Raw genomic sequence first — 14,840 nt, forward strand, 5'->3', positions numbered from 1 at the left:
TCTTATGCTAGTGTGGTGAAGATATTCTTTAAACAGACTCTGCATTGGTAGTTTCTTCACATGATGATTCAGGTTGGCATCTTTATCAGGGCATTTTGTTCCTCAGAGACATTAAGTTCCCAGACTTCCACATCTGCCCAGGAAGGAATGACTGCTCATATGGCACTTGCTATCATCCTATGGTGAACAAAATATGTGAAATTTTTTGAAAAATATGTGCAATTTCTGAACCACATGGCAAAGAGTGTGGAAACAGAACAGAGCCCTGTCGTCTTGCTGAGTTGAGGAGACAGAGCTCAAGGAAGAAAGCACTTACCAACTCGTATTGGTAGGTCAGTATTTTGCAGAGAGCAAAGCCATAAATGTATTGTTAAAGAGGTCTCAGCAAATGCAATAGGGCATAGAAAAGAAGTTAAAGGCATATAGATTGGGAAGGTAGACCTAAAAGTGAATTTGTAGTCAACATTATCGAGTACAGAGAAAATCCTAATGAATAATGAAAAAACTAATAGAAATAATATATTTAGCAAGGATACAGGTTATAAGGTCAATATATAAAAATCAAATGTATTTCTATATGCTTGCAATGAACAATTGGAAAATGAAATTTAAAATGACCAGTTTTATCCTCTAAACCATGAAATATTTATTAAACAATATATGTTCAAGACATGAGTCTTGAAAATTACAAAAAATTGCTGAGAAAACTTAGGACAACCTAAAAAGAATGGAGAGATAGACCATGTTAATAGCCTGGAAGATTCAATATTGTCGAGATGTAAATTCTCCTTAAATTGATCTATAGATTCAATGTACCCCCAATCAAGATTTTTATGGAGATTGATAAGCCGATTTCTAAAATGTATAAGGAAATGCAAAGGAACTAGATTAGCCAAAACAGTTTGAAAAAAAAAACTAAGTTGAAAGACTTACCATAAAGCACGGGCAGTCAAGGGAGTTATGATATTGCCATAAGAATAGACATAGATCAATGGCACAGAAGAGAGAGTCAGGAAATAGACCTATGCTCATACGGTCAATTGATTTTTGACAATATCAAGGTAATTCATTGGGAGAAAACATAGTCTTCTCAAAAAATGGTGCAGGAGGGAAGTGGACTTGGCCCAGTGGATAGGGCGTCCGTCTACCATATGGGAGGCCCACGGTTCAAACCCTGGGCCTCCTTGACCGGTGTGGAGCTGGCCCACCTGCAGTGCTGATGCGTGACAGGAGTGCCGTGCCACGCAGGAGGCCCCCCCTACCCCATGTAGGGGAGCCCCATGCACAAGGAGTGCGCCCTGTAGGGAGAGCCTCCCAGTGTGAAAGAAAGTGCAGCCTGCCCAGGAATGGCGCTGCACACATGGAGAGTTGACACAACAAAAAGAAACACAGATTCTCATGCCACAGAAAATAACAGAAGCATACAAAAAAAGAACACGCAGCAAATGGACACAGAGAACAGACAACTGGGGTGGGGACAGAAATAAATAAATCTTTTAAAAAATGGTGCAAGAATAAAGGACTATTTATATAAAACATGAACCTCAAGCCTTACTTCCTACCATACACAAAAATTAACTCAAAATGATGATGGTCTTAAACATTAAAGCTGAAACTACAAATATTCTGGATGTAAACTAGGATAAAATCTTTACAACCTTGGGAAAGGCAGAGATTTCTCAAATAGGACGTGAAAGCATTAACTATAAAAGAAAAAAGGTGATAAACTGGACATCATCAAAATAAAAATCTTTTTAAAAGACACCATTAATATTTGCACATTATATTTGCAATACATATATATGACAAAGGGTTTGTGTTGACAATATATAAAGAATTCTTTTAACTCGAGTATAAATTAAAAATACAAATTTTAAAAATGGGCAAAACATTTAAACAGACACTTTACAAAAAACAAATATACAAGTGGCCAGTAAATATAGGATTGGTTGCTCACCATCTTTAATCATTAGAGAAATACAAAATAAAACCACAATGGGAAGCCACTACACATTTAAAAGACCAGCAGTAAGTATTGACAAGGATATATAAAGCAACTAGCACTCTCATTTTGCAGGTGGAATATAAAGTGATAAAGCCACTTTGGAATACAGTTTAGCAGCTTTTTATAAATTTAAATATATGCTTTGCCATGTGACTCACCAATTCCACTCTTAAGTATTTACTCAAGAGTAAAGAAAACATACATTCACACACAGACTTGTAGTTGAATAAAGGTAGCAGCTCTATTTCTAATTGCCCCAAACTGAAAACACTGATATTAGTTACTGTGGTAGACATTGAGTATACTCTCCAGATGCATTTTGCTGACAGCCTCTGCTTGTCAGCTCTGTTTGCCTCAGCTGCAGGGTTACAACTACCTCAGGGTTACAACTACCTTTCCCAGAGCATTCCACTTCTATTGACTTAGCAAGATGGGGATATAAAGACCTAGCAATTTTGGCTCTATGTGGGATACTCTGATGGGTATCACTTGCTCTAGAGCTTCCTCCCAGGTTGAATGAAACTTTGTTGGGTCTATTTCTTTCTTTGCTCAATCCTGCTTCTACTCCCTTCCTTTCACATGAGTTGATCCCTATAAATCTCTAACACTCAAAATATTATCTCACTGTCTGCTGGAAAACCCAACCTATGACAGAGTCCCAAACCAATCTGGCCCTCAGTGACCATGGCCACTTTCCATTGGTGTTAGGTCATCCTCTTCTCCTCTTCCAATCCAAGGCAACTGATTACTCACTGTTTTAGTTTCATAAGCTGCTCAAATAAATATCATGCAAGATTTGGCTTAAACAATGGGAATTTATTTGCTCATGGTTTGAGGTTAGGAAAAAGTCCAAACCAAGGCATCATCAAGATGGTGCTTTCTACTTGAAGACTGGCGTTCTGGGGCTGGCTGCCTGCGATCTTGGTCCTCATCTTGTCACGTGGCAGGGTACAGGGCAGTGTTTCCCCTCTCTTTCGGGTTCTGTTGATGTACAACTTCTGGCTGCTCCCCCTGAAGCTTTTTCTCTATCTGTAGAGTTTCATTTTCTTATAAAGGACTTCAGGAATAGGATTGAGACTCATCCTGATTGAGGTGGTCCACATTTTAATGGAAGTGGCCTCATCAAAACATGCTACTTATCCACGGGAATCGATAGAGAATAAGAACATGCACCAGACCACCATGCTCACTTTCAGAACAAACTAAAAATTTATGAAAGTACTTTACAAAAATAGAAATAGGGGCATATGTAAAGAAATACAGTTCTGACACTTGTCAGATCTGCCATGATAGAATATTTTATGGTTTCCTCAGTAAATTCATTTTTGTATTCCTGTTTGTAAATAAAGCCAGAAATGTTTCCATAGTGCTTTTCCCGTGACACGCATCACTAGAGAGAAATTTTATGAGTATCTCTGCATGACAATGCATAAAACCTGACATTTCTTCTCTTCCCTACCTTTCGCGTGTATGTGTCCTGGATAAAGAAAAACCTTTGTTTCCTCCTTCTATGGGTGGGTGGGTGGGGGCTGTGGGGTAGAATCTGGTGTACTTTTATTTATTAATTCTTAAATCTCTGAATGTGGCTAGATGGAATATAAATGACTGTATGTACAATTGCAGGTTAAGACAAATTATTTTTCCTTGCAAGCTAGCTCACAGAAATCTTTTATCCATATCTAAATCTCACATAACTGATAGTCTAATGATTAAAGTCTTTATTGATATTTCTTGTTGTTCTGTGTATTTCTTGGATGTTCTGTTCCCTTCGCCCTATTCCTGGGGCTTCATTGACGTCAGGGTCTGCCTCTCGTATGCAAAAGCTGAGACCCAAAGGATGCTGCTGCTTAAGAACTGTTAATAATAGCAGAAAATAAGGTTCTTCATGCAGACGTTAGGGAAAAGCAGGCACCCCTCAATCTTCATATATTTCCTGGGTTCCTCTCCTCACAGCCCCTGTGGCTATATAAGAATATATCAAGGGAAGTGGTTTTGGCCCAATGGCTAGGGCGTCCACCTAACACATGGGAGGTCCAAGGTTCAAACCCCGGGCCTCCTGACCCTTGTGGTAAGTTGGCCCATGCGCAGTGCTGATGCGCGCAAGGAGTGCCCTGCCACGCAGGGATGTGCCCTGTGTAGGGGAGCCCCACACGCAAGGAGTGCACCCGGTAAGGAGAGCTGCCCAGTGAAAAAAAAGTGCAGCCTGCCCAGGAATGGTGCTGCACACATGGAGAGCTGACACAGCAAGATGACACAACAAAAAGAGACACAGATTCCGGGTGCCGCTGACAAGAATACAAGTAGACGCAGAAGAACATACAGCAAATGGATACAGAGAGCAGACAACTGGGGGAAGGGGTGTGGGTGGGGAAGGAGAGAAAAATAAATAAAAATAAATCTTAAAAAATAAAAAAGAGTACATCAACATGATTTAAAGCTTTCAGGCTAGGCATGTAGACCAGTAGTCTTCCCTGTCTGTATACCAAGGTCATGGCTTCCAACAATGGAGCAGCATAGTCAGGGGCTGCCCTTTCCATGAAGTTGACATTATGGCTACAGGAAGGCATTGAATTGGATTTGCTTTTCTAATAATGGTAACTTACTGCGTGACCTTAAACTATGCATCCAGTGGTTCTCAGATTAATGTGCAAGAGCATCAACTGGGAACTTGACAAAATGCAGATTTCCTCACCACACCCCCAGAATCTCCATTTAGTAGATCTGGGTCCAGGGCTCAGGAACAAGCCCTCCAGGAGATTCTAATATTGATTAGTTATACACCTTGGGCTACAGTTTCCTCAGTTGGGCTAAATGCACATAAGGTCCCTCGCTGCTCAGAGTCTGTGAACCAACTATTGCAGAGTGTCTGCACTGATTCCTTCAACCCTCTCCCTCTACTCATTCACTCATGTGGCAAACCACAGCACAGGCACACTGTTCAAAAGACATGAAAAAAAATCTTCCCTCCCCTACATCCAGTTACCTACTTTTCCTCCCTGGTTGTATCTACTATTACCAATTCTGTGTATTTAAAAATACACAGAAATACAAATACAATTCTGTGTATTTAAAAATATGTGCACAGGCACATTATTTTCTTCCCACAAATGAAAACATATACAGTGTCCTGTACCCGCCCCCCCCTTTTTTTTCTCACTTAATACAGATTGGAAATCTTTCCATATCAGGACACAGACATGTCCATTCTTTTGTACAAAAAATCTGGATACGATCCCACTGAACTGATGTGCTATAATTCATTTGAACAGTCCTCTATTGATGGACAATTGTTTCAGATTTTGCTTGCACAAATAATGTTGCAACTAACCTTATACTCTTATCACTTCACATCTATGTCAGTAGAGTTGTAGGCTAAATTCTAGAAGTGGAATCCTGGAGTTACTTGCTATTTTGAGAGATATTGCCAAATTGTCTTCCATGGAGACCATAACACTTGATACTTGTCAGTCAGGTGGGTGGGAAAAGTGCTACCTTGTATATATGATTTTCAGTTAAGTGAGCTTGGACATATTTTCATATGCCTGAGTAGTGTTGTATTTATTTACTTATTGTAAAGTAACTCTTTATATTCTTTGAGATGGAATTTTCTAATTCATTTATAAAAGATAGAGTCTTAGAGTCTGTGTGTATTCTAGGCACAGAGGGTCGTCATGCCCTGACCCTTGACCTTGCTGCCAGCAATTAAGACACATGCATACACACACACGCACATCCCTACTTCTACCTGGATTTATTGACCCGGATGGGAATCTTGGCTTTGCTATTCACCGTGACCTTGGCCGAGTTACTTAACTTCTTTGGGCCCCAATTTCTTGCTCTATAAGTCGGGAATAATAAGACCTATAGCACCGGCACAGGGCCTGGCATATTAACATTGTCCAGGAGGGCACCTTTAAAAGCTGTGAGTCGGCTTGAACCTGTGAGTCAACAAGACTCAGGAAGGGGGGTGGGGGGGGGGGGGCTCTCCCTTAGGCCCGGAGGCCCGGAGTTTGCAGCCAATCCGGGTTCGCAGAGAGGCGCCGGGAAGAAGTGGGGCCTGGCTCCTGAAACACCTGCTTTTCCCTTTCGGAAAGACCCAGAACCCAGGCCAGGACCAAAGAGGAAAAAAAAACCAGAGCTACGAGGGAGGCACTTTGTGGGGAGAGATGCGCTCTCTCCAGCGCTTCTGTTGCTCCCAGGCGCCCTCCTCCCCTTCCAGGCCGAGAGCGGCGCTGCCGCCCCAGCGCCTCAGACCCGGCGAGCGCGGGGCGCCCTAGGACCGTGGGTGGGGGAGGCGGGATGGGCCCGAGGTCACGTGAGCCGGGCCAGCTGTTACCGTGGGGCGGAGGGAGTCTGGGGAGCCAGAGGCGCCCGCGCCCACGCGACTGCAGCTCCAGCCCCGAGGCCGCCGCAGGGATCTCGGCAGCGGCAGCGTCGCACCCTCCGCGGCGCCAGCAGCAGCCCCGCCGAGCCCAGCGCCGAGCCCGCCGCCCGGCAGGTGAGACGCGGCGGGCCACGACGCGACCGCGCAGGACGTTCGCGGTCGCCTGCCTCCCCCGGCGGGTTTGCTCCCCCAGCCCTCCTCGTCGCTCCCCAGCCTTCTCGCCTCGCTTTGCCTCCGAACTCGCGGGTGACGCTACCCCGGCCGAAAGCCCCAGGGAGGTGGGGTTTGGGGTCTCTGGGTGATCTCCGGAGAGGCGGCGTCTGGCCAGGATCAGGAATGAGAGGGGTTCAGGCTCGTTGGCTCCTGGGGCGAGGGAGAGGGACGCCCTATCCCGGGGCTCGGGCAGGCAGCCTAACTGGAACCTGCCTCGGCTCTCGACACCCCATCCCCTTCTCCAGCCCCCTCCTTTTCGTTAACTCTTGTAAAACCCCAAGCTGCTTTTCCTGTGTTTTCTTTCCCTGGCATCCAAGTTGCCGTCCCGCTGGAGGGTATGCCTGCTCCCCACCTTCGGGCGCTCCCCGCCCAAGCCCGCGGGCTGCTCGCGGGGATGGGGGTTCGGTGCTCGCTCGGGCTTGGCGCGGGTGGCTGAAGCAGCCAGGCACCTGCCTGGGAAGTAACGCACCTACCGCGCGGGCTGCCCGCGGCCTTGGCTGCCTGGAGCGGCCCGCTGCGCTCGGCCGGGCTCTGCCTGCCCCGGGCGTCCACCTGGTCCTCGAGCGCCGAATTGTGCCCGGAGCAGACGCGCAAGCTGTTGCTCTCATCTCCGTGGGATTTGACACAACTTCCCTCCGTGCTGCATCCGGGAGGACTCTTTGCTGGGGTTTAGAGCATGACAGCGCCAAGGAGCCCAAGCGCTTAAAGGTGAAGGGCATTCGTGTATTTCTGAGATGACGGCCCACCTCGTTTGTCTTGGCCTCCTTGGTTCGCTTGACTTGCCGGGAGCCCATTATTTGGAGACATCACTTATGAGGTCTGAGAGGAATGTGGTCTGCAAAGCATGGGTGTTGGAGAAGGACGCTTAAACTTTAGGGATTGCAGAGAACTCGGGTTAGGGATTTAAAAAATGCCCATTAAACCCATCTGCATTTTATGAAGCTGTCATTTGCCCCGAGCTGACCTCGTAGAGTTGTTAGATAATATGGATTTTCTGTTTAATTGTGGCTTGCAAGTGCCTTGAATTAAGCTTGTGCCCTGCTTCCAGGTGGGGTGTGTGTGTGTGTGTGTGTGTGTGTGTGTGTCTGTGTGTGTCTGTGTGTGTGTCTGTGTGTGTGTGTGTGTCTGTGTGTGTGTGTGTGTGTCTGTGTGTGTCTGTGTGTGTGTCTACTACCGTGTTCCAAGCCTGGCCAGAAGATGCATCATCTGCAGAGGAAGCCTATGTTGATTCAAAATGGCAGCATATAAAATTCAGGCAAGGAGGAAGCAGCACAGACTACAGCCAACATCAGCTGCCCCCTGGCTTAGGCCTGGGTGAGGGGATCAGCGGGCCTGAAGGCCCCAGCAGGCCTTGCTGCTGTCAGCTTTCGGGAGTCTGATTCTTATGGAAGGCTAGATTTTAAGGTGCTGCAATGTTCTGGGGATGTTAATTGGGAAGTCTGGGGAGCTGTAATTTCTCTAACTTACCAAAACCTGGCACAAAGACCTAATCTAAACTCTCTGGAATTTTGATCTGGTTTTCTCCAGGCTCAAATAAGTAGATTTATTTGGCTGCTGATGTCTGTCTGTAGCATAACTTCCGTGTTGTTTTGTACCTGCAAGTAGATCTTAAAAGAGATCGGTGTTTAGTGTAAACATCACCCAAGAACAGTGCACATACCAAATACCAGGTTCTTAAAGCAGGTGTCATGGGAAGAACTGATTTAGCGCCGAAGAATAGCAAGTTCTTGAAAGGTGACTCATTTTAGGATATGCATGTATATTTTAAGAGCCTTTTTTTCCCTTTTCATGCTGTGCTGCCAGCCATCTTCTCATTTAGGAAGGAGGGGGATGCATGAGGAGGAAAGTGCTTCAGGGATAATGGAAGGAGGAGGACGATTAATGCAAAGGTTTGGAGTGGCAGTCAGGAGTTGCAGTGTCTAGAAGTAGCTTGAAAAAGCACTGCTGTGAACCCCGTTTTACAGCCCTGGATTATGAAACCACCAGGGTACAGGGGCTCCCTAGGTCCTATATTAGCTGCCTGGCAACTGAAAGCCAGGTTTTGTAACTCCCCAGTCCAGGGTTCCTCTTGCCACCTTTCCAAGCTAGGGGGTAGGAAAGGCAAACTTGTCATTATTAGGATGGCAAATACTTTGAGCAATGTGCACCAAACTGTAACATGAATTTTAAAAATCTATAGGTATTTAAAGTAAGTGACTACCACTTAGTTTCTGAATTTAAGCCCATATGACTTCTTAAACTCTGTTTACCTAGTGATCAGAATGCTTCTATATGTAAGATCCAAACCATGATTTTAGTCAAAATCTTTGAGATAAGAAGTACATTCTTTGATTTAAAAAGGATCCAAAAGGGGACATGTAATAGCTTTTGAATTTATCTAATTTTAAGTAAAAGTGATTTAAAAATAACTTAGAAACAGCACTGAGGACAGAGGCTTTATGCTGTAATTTGAATTTGAATTCTTCTCTGAGTCATGTACCAGTGACCCCAGATCTAGCAAAGCAGAGCTAGAATTTGTGCTTGGGTTGGTGTTTGTGCAGAGGAAGTAAGGATATGAAAAATAATTCTTCCTGGCATCCTGTACCTTCACAGCCAGTGACCCACAGAGTGAGAAGGTAGATGGAACACCAGGAAAGGGAGAATAATGTGAGACAGTGAAGCAGATAGGATTGGTTAGTTTAAGTGGAGAGATGCTTGTGAGGCATTTGCCATTCATATAAAATAGTTTGTATTAGCGCATGAATGTGAAGACTCATGCCAAAGATATTTAAAATATGTGCCATTTTTGTTATAGAACAATAGAAATATAGATAAGCAAAAGTTATTTTTTAAAAATCACCTGTAATACTCCCATTCAGCAATAATCAGTTATTTTGAAAGTTTGGGATCATTTTCATTGGAATGAGAATCTAGTTCTACATTGTCTAATTCAGTAGCATATAGCCACATATGGCTATTGAGCCCCTGAAATGTGTCTCTTCTGAATTGTAAAATATACACTGGGTTTTGAAGATTTAATATGAAAAAAGAATGTAAACTATGTCATTAGTTTTTTATATTAATTACATGTTGAAATAATATTTTGGATATATTGAGTTAAATAAAATATTTTATTAATATAGTTGTACTAGTTCCTTTTTTAAAAGATAAATTATTTATATGTACCTTTATATTTACTGGCTTCTTTACTATTTTTTAGACTTCTAAATTTTAAATAGTTTCAAACTTATAAGACAGTTTAAAAAATAATACAAACTCTATACAGAGAACTTAACGTACCCCATCTCCCCAGCTACCCAAATCTACCAATTTTAAGCATTTTGCCACATTTGCCATATCATTCTATCCATCCGTCTGACAACCCATTTGTTGACCTATCTATCTATCCATTTTTCCATTTTTTTACCAGCTCCTTTGTGCTTTTTAAAATGTGGCTACTAGAAAATTTAAAATTACATATGTGGCTCACATCTTTCTTCCATTATATTGTTCATTAACAGGAAGTGGAGGTTGGTTGAGATACATAATACTGTTTGTAGAACGGGCAGGTAAGCAGAGAGAAGACTGGGATAAAATGGAAGGAGGACAGAGACACAGTAGATGTAGAGGGTGAGTCCATAGTGGCTACGACTGCTGGGTTAAGAGACTTTATGAAGCATAAATAGCTCACTGTGTGGTGATTCAAGCTTCAGAGTCATGGGCACTGAGGTTGCAAGAGGTTGTGGTGGTGGGATGGTGCCTAGGATAGTGATAGGGCAGTGCTGAGAAATCTGTGCAATACCCTGGAAAGTAACTAGTTCCTTCCAAATTCTGTACATCTGTTTTCCCTCATCAAAATAAGATGACCGGTTATAGCTCAATTGGTTGAATGCCTGCTTCCCATGTGTGAGATCCTGGGTTCGATCCTCGGTGCCTGCTAAAAAAAAAAAATCTGTAGTTTGCTTATGAACTTGCTCTGCTCTAAACCACCATTAAAAACCAGTGTTTAGAGTTAGTACTTAAGTGATATTTTTTGAGTGAATATTATCAGTATAAAATAACATATGGCTCCAACAAAAATATGATTTTATGGTATTCAAGGAGTACTGTCTTGATATGCCAAAGTTTTGTAACTTAGTAAGGATATTACCTTCATTGGACTTGTACTTCTGAAAGTCTTTTTGATTGAGTATGCTGTACCATGGGCTGGTTATGTTAACTGAAAAAATAAAGTCACTACCTGGAAAGAAAAAAAAAGGAAGGACCCAGGCTGCAAGTCAGGGACCTGGGTTCTAGCTCTGGTTCTGCCTCTGAATAGGAGCATGACCTTTCATAAGTCAGTTATCGAGTCACTTATCAGAATCCTTTTTAAAATGGGATGAACAAGAGCTGTCCATCAACTTCACAAGATGGTTTCTATGGGGTGAGAATGGTGTATTTAAAACACAAGGGATTATTATACTTGATATTAATTTATTAAAATACTACACGCTGAGATTAATTTTACTTATATAACCTTGTACACGAGAACCTCTTTCCCACCACCCAACACACACCCTTCTTCTGGTTCTGCCAGTGGAAGTACTCTTATTGATTTCATAGAAGGAGACGTAATTTCAGTTTTGCTCTTGACTTTAATGAAATTCTTGCTGGTCTGAATGTCTGAATGTGGCTACATTTCAAAGATGCATCAGTACATGTGTATCTTCATACATGAAAACAACACAAAATGTATATAAAAGGTGTGGACAGTTTTCTTTAATGGACCTTTACATTTAGTCCACTATGTCCCTAGCTAGGATTCCTTATAGCTGTGATATTTGTCAGAGATTCTGTATGATACCTTTCCACTTCCTTTTCTCTCTCACTTCCCACATTTAGTTATTTCAGGATTGATGGTAGCAGTTATTCTGTTTATAGACATAAAGCTTCAATTATAGATCTTAACAATAAGTCCACTTTTCCCTTTTTAAAAAATTTTTTATTTATTTTTAATTTTTAAATTATTTATTTATTTTTTGTTTTTTATTTTTTTTTCCACTTTTCCCTTTGATCCCAGTGGGTTGGATATCAGTTAGAAAAATTTAAAGGACTGTATAAATAATTGAATAAAGTAATTTACATTATGGTGTGAATCGATAGTGCTAAAGGTAATTTTATCTTCAAAAAGTAACTAACACAAATGACTTTTAATTTGGCAGGTTTGGCCAAATTCCCCAAAATTCCTCTTTCCCTACACACTTACTAAGACTGAATGTGATCAAACTTTTTAAATCATTGCTAATCTCATATGTTTAAATAGTATCTTATTTTAATTTAGTTCTTCAATTATGAGTGAGATTGAATATCTTTTAGTAAGTATACTGGCTGTTTGTACTAATTTTTCTTTTTTTTTTTTTTTTAAGACTTATTTATTTTATTTTTATTTCTTTCCCCTTCCGCCCCCCCCCCCCCCCAGTTGTCTGTTCTCTGTGTCCATTCGCTGCATGCTCTTCCTTGTCTGCTTCTGTTGTTGTCAGCGGCTTGGGAATTTGTTTTTCTCTTTGTTGTGTCATCTTGTTGTATCAGCTCTCTATGTGTGCAGCACCACTCCTGGCCAGGCTGAATTCCCTTTCATGCTGGGCGCACTCACTGCGCGTAGGGCTACCTCACGTGGGGACACCCCTGCGTGGCACGGCACTCCCTGCGCACATCAGCACTGCGCATGGGCCAGCTGCACACGGGTCAAGGAGGCCCGGGGTTTGAACCGCGGACCTCCCATGTGGTAGGTGGACGCCCTAACCACTGGGCCAAGTCTGCTTCCCTGTACTAATTTTTCTTTGAAGTACTGTTTATTTACTTTGCACATTTTTCCATTGGAAGTTCATCTTTTTCTTATTAATATACAAAGACCCCTTTGTATAGTAAGGAAATTATCCCTTTTGTTGTGTAAGTTGCAAATCTATTTCCTAGTTTTTCATTTTTAAATTTTTGCCCTGCAAGCAGTTTAAAATTAGTTTATAATTAAGTCTATCAATATTTTCCTTTGTGAGTTATAGACTTTTTTTTCTTACTTAGATAGGCTTTTCTCTCTCTGATGTTATTTTCTTAAATTTACCCATATGTTTTGTATTTTTATGGTTTCATTTTTGTAAGCATTTACATTTTTTAAGTTATAATGGTTTGTTTTTTTTATAGTTTAATACCACATAAAGCTAGTCTCTCCTCAATAGTTTTATTTCTGAAACTTCATGACTAAGCAATCCCACATATCCTTTCCAGATGGACCTCAGGATCTTTTTTGTCCCATTTTCTTCAAAAGTCCTATGGGTATATTGATTGCTACCATATTGAATCCATAAATGATTTTAGGAAGGACTGTTGCCTCCATATAGCTTTGAATCTTTCCAGCAAAGGACAGGAACATCTCTCCCATAGAGACCTACTATGATCCTCATTGCGGGTTTTCACAGCTCTTGCTAGTAAATTTATCAGGAACTGGGCGATACCCCCATAAAGAAAACTCTGGAACTCCAGTGATGAACGGAGAGAAAAGCTCATACCAAAGAAGAGATGCTTCCTGCTCATGGTCTGGAAGTTGGAGACAGGTCAGCCTGGTGGTTAAGTGCAGTGGCTCTTGGCGTTAGAGTCTGAGTTCCCACTCTACGGCTTTATTTTATATGACTCTAAGCAAGTTACTTAACCACTCTTTACTGCAGTTTTTCACCTGTAAAATATGGATAATAATACCTGCATAATAGGATTATGCGATTATGGCATGTTATTAAGTGAATGCTTAATGTTTTAACATAAAATTAGATTTTGTGATTACGATTCTTTTACTCCTCTGTCAAAGGAATCTTTAAGTTCAGTATCATCCCAATCAAATGCCCAGAGGGACTCTGGAAACATTTCACCAATTTTTCAAAAAGTTCACCTTGGGAAATAAGCAGGTGGAAGAGCCAAGAAATGTAGAAAAGAGCCCTTGGGGGTGAGGGAGGTTACGTACCTGCATTATATCTGAGGCAGGCCAGCCACCCCCACCAACACTTTGTGCCTGTCCTGTAATAAGTGATCGGCATATCCTTTCCATCATTCTCTGTCCCTTTGCCCTCACTCCCTTGCCCACCCCAATCTGGGCCTAGTGTGGAAATGTCCTGGCAGCTCTCAGGTTTGGATACAGTGCTCTTGTGGATTGGGAGGGATGGCTAAGAGCATGCACTCCCATTCTCATTACAACAGGTGAGGTCCATGAGTTCCAGGAAGGCAAGAAGTGAGGTGTCAGTTAATCCCTCCCTCCAAAACTTCTGGCATCATTTGAGTTGGGGATGGGGATGGACTGAACGGGGTGAATGTTGGGGGGTGCAGTCAGGGTGCCTGGAAAGGAGGAGCTGGGGGCCTCCCATCCTGAGCCTCGCCTGGAGCAGGGAGAAGGAATGAGATGGTTAATGTTCTCTTCTTTTTTTTCTGAATGGTCATATATTTAACCTAAATCTTCTAGTGCTTAATGGGATTACTGCCCTACTCTCTTGGTTGTGTACACGAGTGCCTCTTCGTCCAGGCAATAAAGACCTTTTTAGCTTCATTTTCCCTCATGACTGAACATAGAGCTTGTTAGGGGCTCAAAATGCATGTTGGTAATTCATCTTTCTTAAAATCCTAATTAAAATGATCTAGTGGTCAAAAGCTCTCTTGAATATCTCCCCCCCCCCCCAAAGTAAAACCTTAGCTTTTTTTTTACTTCACTTAGTGCCCTAGTGACCTGAAAGAATTGACATGTTTTAAAGTGTCCTTCTTAAGCACTAAAGTAATCAGATTTTTAAAACTTATTAAAAAACCTATGAAATGATATGAGCATTCTGTATAAAAAATTTTTAAACTACGTAACTAGATGAAGTAAAATTTAAAGCTTCTATTTCCATATCCCCACCCTTAATCTCATTCCCCTTTCTCAGATATTAATCTTTCTAGGCCCTTTTATATCCTCTCTCTCTCTCGCTCACTCACTCACTCTCTCTCTCTCTTTATATATGTGTATCTATGTGAATACATGTGGTATATCCTTATATTTGCATAAATGTATATGTACACACACATATGCATGTACATGTACACTAATATATTCATTTATATGTATATAGGTTCCTTTTTTATAACAATATGGGATAAATTCCTAATGGTAAAACCCAGCAAATAGCTCTAGCTTTGAAGGATATTTGCAAAGTATTTTTCATTTCTGTGTTTGCTAGACATAAAGTAACCTGGTTTCACATAATAGGC

General features: G+C 41.9%; 1 protein-coding gene across 2 annotated transcripts in view; it reads left to right on the plus strand.

Moving 5' to 3' along the window:
- Window positions 1–5,974: 5,974 nt before the first annotated feature.
- Window positions 5,975–14,840, plus strand: part of SCRN1 (secernin 1) — a 62,156-nt gene continuing 53,290 nt past the window's right edge. The window contains exon 1 of one of the 2 annotated variants that reach the window (XM_004456589.5): window positions 5,975–6,503. The gene's annotated coding sequence lies outside the window, so the exon portion shown is untranslated. Of the gene's footprint in view, window positions 6,504–6,633; window positions 7,311–14,840 lie in introns of those variants that run through there. The other variant, XM_058296835.1, reaches the window with a different exon arrangement.

Source organism: Dasypus novemcinctus, chromosome 5, assembly GCF_030445035.2.
Source record: "Dasypus novemcinctus isolate mDasNov1 chromosome 5, mDasNov1.1.hap2, whole genome shotgun sequence".
Lineage (NCBI taxonomy): Eukaryota > Metazoa > Chordata > Mammalia > Cingulata > Dasypodidae > Dasypus > Dasypus novemcinctus.